This window comes from Pristis pectinata, chromosome 8 (assembly GCF_009764475.1).
Source record: "Pristis pectinata isolate sPriPec2 chromosome 8, sPriPec2.1.pri, whole genome shotgun sequence".
Lineage (NCBI taxonomy): Eukaryota > Metazoa > Chordata > Chondrichthyes > Rhinopristiformes > Pristidae > Pristis > Pristis pectinata.
Genome location: NC_067412.1, coordinates 101,718,990 through 101,724,912, shown reverse-complemented (window position 1 = coordinate 101,724,912; position 5,923 = coordinate 101,718,990). Strand labels below are relative to the sequence as shown.

The following is a 5,923-nucleotide window of genomic DNA, read 5'->3' as shown; positions in this document are numbered from 1 at the left end:
GTAAGGACGGGCGGCGGCTGCCGGGGCCTCGGGCCCGTGGCCTGATCTGCCCCGCACCCTGGGTGGCGCCTCCGTCGGACACTTAACGTGAGGGGGTGGGGAGCTGCCGTCGGTGGCCGGGCCGATGCCAGAGCCGGTCCCCTGCCCAGGTGGTGCGGGGACCGCAGGTGGCGGTGATACGGGGAGGGGACAGCCGGTCGGCCAGCCTCTGTGGAGGGGAAACAGCGAGTGGTTCAGGGCCGAGGCCCGAGGCCCTTCGTCATCAACTCCCGATTCTCCCTCCCCGGACGCTGCCCGACCCACCGAGTGTTTCCAGCGTTTTCTGACGTGATTTCCCACGCCCAGCATCCATTCCCACGTACTCATGGTCTTGGGAATCCTTGAAGGTGCATCAAGCACTTAAGGCGCCAAATAGTGTATTGGCCATAGCAAGGAGATTTGTTAGCAGGAGCAAGGGTGCCTTAATACAGGGCCTTGATAAGATCACATTGAGAATATTGTATGCAATTCCGTTCTCTAAGAGAAGGAATTATCATAGATTGCAGCAAAAATTCATCAGTCTGATTTCTGGGATGGCAGTATTGCTTAGAAGAAATAGGGGATCTGATCGAAATAAAATGATAGACCACAGAAAGTGGATTCTGTGGCTGTTTCTCTGGTGGGGATATTTAGAAGGAGGGGTCACAGTCTCCAGTTACAGGGTAAAAGATTTGGATCTGAGGTGAGGAGCATGCGCTGGGTCAAAGGACCTGTTGCTGTGCTCTATCTCTGATACTGAATTTCTGCTTTAACTGGCATGTAACTTTATGCTTTTTGTCTCCCGCCATGAGTAAAGCTGTTATATTTGCTATTTTTTTTTCAAACTCAGAACCTTCACAAATCTGGGGGACTTTGGAAATTAAAACTAATGCTCCATCTATTCCACTAGCCAGTTCTTTTAAGACCTGAGGATCAAGTCCATCAAGGACCTGAAAACTTGTCACTTGCAGCTCCAACAACTTGCTCATTACCACTGTCCTAGTGATTATAATTTTTCTGAGTTCCTATCTCCCTTCCAGTTCCCAATTTGTGTTTATTTCTAGGATGTTATTTGTATCCTCTCTACTGAAGATTGATGCAAAATACTTCTTGTTTTCCATTAATTCCCCAGACTTGCTTTCTGTAGGATAAATGCTCACTTTGTTAACTCTTTTCCTTTTTTAAATATCTGAGGGAGCTCTTAATATCTGTTACTGGTCTTCTGGCTAGCTTTATCTCAAATTCAAACTTTACTTCATATTAATTAAGTCATTCATTTTTTTAAAACACTGTCCAGCCTTCTGATTTGCTGCTTGTCTTTAATTCTATGCTTTCCTTTAAATTTGATGCTATCTTTAACTATTCTTGCTAACCATGGATGGTGGATTCTCCCCTTGAAATTTTTCTTCCTTGTTGGAATGTGTATTCTGAAGGATCCCCTTAAATATCTGCCACTGCATCTTGACTAGCCAATTCCTCAATCTAATTTGCCACTTCACTTCAGCTGGCTTTGCTCTCATGCCCTCATAATTGCTTTTAAGATTGAAATACTAATCTATAACTTATTTTGCTCTCCCTCAAACTGAATTTATTTTTCATATTATGATCACTGGTACTAACAGGTACTGCCACAATAAGATCATTAATCTTGTTTTGTAATACCTGAACTAGTATAGTTTGCTTTCCGGTTGGATCCATGAGTTATTCTAAGAAACTTTCAAGAACACTTCAGGCTCTTTTAGGATAGGTTTCCCCATCCCCCGTGATATCACCACATTCTTCTGGCAAGCTCCCATTATTTCCAATATACTACCTTGTGGTTGATTTAAGGAGGTGTGGAGAGGGTCCCTACACCAGTCCACTAGTGACTTTTGGCTTTTATCATTTCTCCTTTCCACTCAACCTTCATCTCGATTTCCTGAACTTGGGTCACCTCCCTCTATTGTGCTAAGACAATTATTAATGTACAGTGCTCCTCTACTTTGCCCAGCTTTTTGTCCTTTCAAAATGTTATGTAGTCTTCAATATTCAGTTCCCAATCTTTTTATCCTGTGGTCATGTCTCTGTAATTGTTTATTTTTGTATGTCCTCTCAATTCATTTTTGTTTCAAATGCTTTGTGCATTCACAAAGCCTTTAGTTTTGTTCCATTATTTTTGTAATCGCTAACCTTATCTGCAGAATTACTCTTCAGATTACACTATCTATATCTCTGTCACAGCCTTTCTCATTTTCCATTTTTATGCCTTTATCCGTAGCCTTCTCGCTACTCTTGGATATACAGCATATTTTCCACTTTTACTGTTATCCCTACTATATAATTGAAGTCCGCTCTGGTTATGCAATGCCCCTCTTTAATATTTCTGACTTGTCAGATGTTTCAGTAGTGCCTTCCATTGTGTTGCATTGTCACTCTGTTGAAATCAAGACTCATACAGTTCCTTGCACTAACCTCAAACTGTAGAACCACCTAATGTAAAGCTTCAGATCGAGGATGCCTGCCAGAAAATACCATAATTTACTTCAACTACTCTCTATCTCTCTTTCTGTTTTGTGTCTTGGCATATGGATTTCTGGATCTCAATATTTGTTTTTTCATCTTGGTAGCAGTAGATCCTAGATTAATTTTACTAACTTGAATGTGGCTATTAAAGTCCTCCAGTGGTAAAACCAAATGTGAGTAAATTTGAACTTGGTATAGAAGAACAGGCAAAGTTGAAATCCCATGAAACTGTTGGCTATTGGGTATATGCAGCTTTTGATATTACTCTAGTGTCTCTCCTACTTGAGTATCGGAGCCAATAATTAATGCCAAAAGTTAAAAGTGACAAATGGAAGAAGTGATAAATAACTGTGTCCTTGCAAAGCAGTCCCTTTTGGCAGAATGTAGAATAAATAGTGACCATCATTTTCTAATCTTTCCTTGCTACACGAGTGGGGTCAGGGTTAGAGGACCACTAACAGTGACAGGAAGTTGTAAATTTGTATGGTAGTTTCCCTTAATGATGTGGAATTGAGGAATCTTGATTTATCCATGGATTAATCTGGGTGGTTAGCATGGTTCTTGTTAAGGGAATAGCCCATCTAACATGTAAGTAGGAGTAGGCAATTTGAACCTTTGTCTGCCCTGCAATTCAATAATATTCTGGCTGATCTTTTGCTGTGGCTCCACTTTGCTGTACTAACCCCTTCTCACTTGGTTCCCTGAACAATTGAGTTTCCATAGCCCTTTTAAGTAATGAATTCCAAAGATTTACCACCTAAGAAGAAATTTCTTCTCTCCTTAATGACAAACTTTGTTTTGAGATTGACCCTTCCTTCTGTTAACACCATTAAGCAGGAGAAACATTATCTTGCATCTGTAAGTGATATTAGTTTTTGAGATCACTGCTCATTTTTAAAATAATAGAGTGCATCGGCCCAGTCTGCTGAAAAATTTGTCTTGCATACAGTTCGTACAGATCAATTCAGTGCATTGAGGTGGTACAGGTTAAAAACAATAACAGAATGCAGAGTAAAGTGTCACAGCTACAAGGAAGTGCATTGCAGGTAGACAATAAGGTGCAAGGTCGTAACAAGGTAGATTGTGAGGTCAGAGTACATCTCATCATACAAGGGAACCATTCAATAGTCTTATTACAGTGGGATAGAAGCTGTCCTTGAGCCTGGTGGTATGTGCCCTCAGGCTCCTGTATCTTCTGTCTGATGGAAGAGGGAAGAAGAGAAAATGACCTGGTGGGTGGGGTCTTTGATTATGCTGGCTGCTTTACCAAGACAGTGAGAGGTATAGGCAGAGTCCATGCAGGGGAGGCTGGTTTCCGTGATGTTCTGGGCTGTGTCCACAATTCTCTGCAGTTTCTTACAGTCCCAGGATTCAAGGGAGGCGAATTGGAATAAAATTGGATCAGTGGAAGAAAGCAAAGTGTAATGGCATCTTTTTTTTGTGATGACAAAGCTATTACCATTGGGTTTGCACGGGATTCTGTGGTCCCTTGCTTTAATTAATATGTAGTAATGATTTAGACATAATGTAAGGGCATGATAAAGAAGTTTGCAAGTGATTAAGCATGGCCATGTGGTTAACAAGAATAAAGCTTTAGATTGAAGGAACACAAAGCTGGCCAAATCAGTTGTGCAGAAAAGTAAGGCAAAGTGTGAGAAACGGACAGGAAACTGGAAAAACATAAGGAAATGCACAATAAAGAGAGGATGTCGAATGATCTGGAGGAACAAGGGGGTCTTGGGATGTACATCCACAGATGGTCATAAGTAGAAGTTGAAATTAATATGGTTCAAAAAGATTATGGGATGTGCTCCTTCATTGGCTGAGCCATAGAATATTAGAGAAGTTTATACATTGTTAGTTTGGGCATGTCTTGAGTAATCAGTTGCAACAGTGCAGGATAGATGTGACTGCATTAGAAAACAATTTTGTTTGCAGGGATAGAAAATGGTAACTGAGGAAAGATTGGATAAGCTAAGGTTGTTTCCTGATGATTGGAGCAGGCTGAGGGGAGACTTAATTGAAGTGTTTGAAATTATGAGTTGTCTTAATGGCAAATAAGACCTCTTTCCCTTAGCAGAGTCATAAATTTATAGAGGTGAGATGAAAAGTTTTGAATCCCAAGAATCTGCTGCTTGAAAGAATGGTAGAGAAAGAAATGCTCAGCTCATTCTAACAAGTACATAAACATGCATTTGAAGAGCAGTAATGTGCACAGCTTTGGACTGTGCTTGAAGATGGGGTAGCAGCAGAGACAATGGCACAACAGCTGCCTCAGAGTAAATTTCTATTATTCTTCAAGTGAAATAGAAACAAAAACAGAAGTGGGAAACTAGATACAAAAAATACAAGAAAACTGCACCAACAGGAGGTTGATAAACTGTTGGTGCTTTGTTCAGTCTCTGAAACAATTACCATCTGTGCTGAAGTGATCTCTCACATTAAAAACAGGGAGTGACACTTCTTACACTGAACTCTCAGCACAACTGGTGAATCATCAGATTCTATTTCTGTAGCTGGGGGGAGAAAAAACTACATTTCTGTTAGATATCCTGCATAGTGCTTCATAATGCTTTGTCTGTAACCGCTTTTTTCAGAAATGAGCACAACACTTTTTTTTCCTGAAAGCAAAATTGCTAAAAGCATGGGCATGGAAGTGATGAAAATAACAAGTAGCACATTAGCTTTAGTGCAGAGATCACAGAAGCATTAGAAATGAAATAAGTCAGAGATGATCACAAGACATTTTCTGTCTTTTACCCCTAATATATTTTTTGTTTTCTAATTTATGTAGATATCACAAACAAGGCTGGGTTTAATACCCATTCCTAATTGATTCAGAAGGTGGAACTGTCTTGAACTTTTTTTTTACTAATTCATTTACTGAATTTGACTGGCTGTCCATGTAGCATTTATTGATTATCCCAAACTTCTTCCTCAGTTAAGGGACAATTAATGGTCAACCTGTGGTTTCCTGGCTACCATTAGTGAGCAAAGCTGCATTTTAAGTTCCAGGTCTATCTTATTGAATCTGAATTTTTCAGTTGTCATGGTGAGACTCAAACTCGCTTCTCTTGATCAATGGTTTGGACCAAAAAGGGATTGTTGACATTTCAGGTCAAACCCCTGCATCGGGGTTTCAACCCAAAACATCAACAATTCCTTTACCCTGACTGATGCTGCTCAACCTGTTGAGTTCCTCCAGCATATTACTTGTTGCTCCACATACCAACATCTGCATTCTCTTGTGTCTCAATGGTTTGGATGCCTGGCTGCTGGTCCAGTGATTTAACCACTGTGATACTGTATCCTTAAACACTGGAAGCCATTCTTGTACACACTCGTACCAGGCTGTGAAGTGGAAGTTGCCTTCAGGTCATCCAGGTCAGCCTACCTTCAGTTA

General features: G+C 40.7%; 1 protein-coding gene across 1 annotated transcript in view; it reads left to right on the top strand.

The window, feature by feature from the left end:
• LOC127573894 (transmembrane 9 superfamily member 2-like) overlaps positions 1–5,923 on the top strand; it is an 81,783-nt gene that overhangs the window by 318 nt on the left and 75,542 nt on the right. The gene's annotated exons all lie outside the window — the stretch shown is intronic.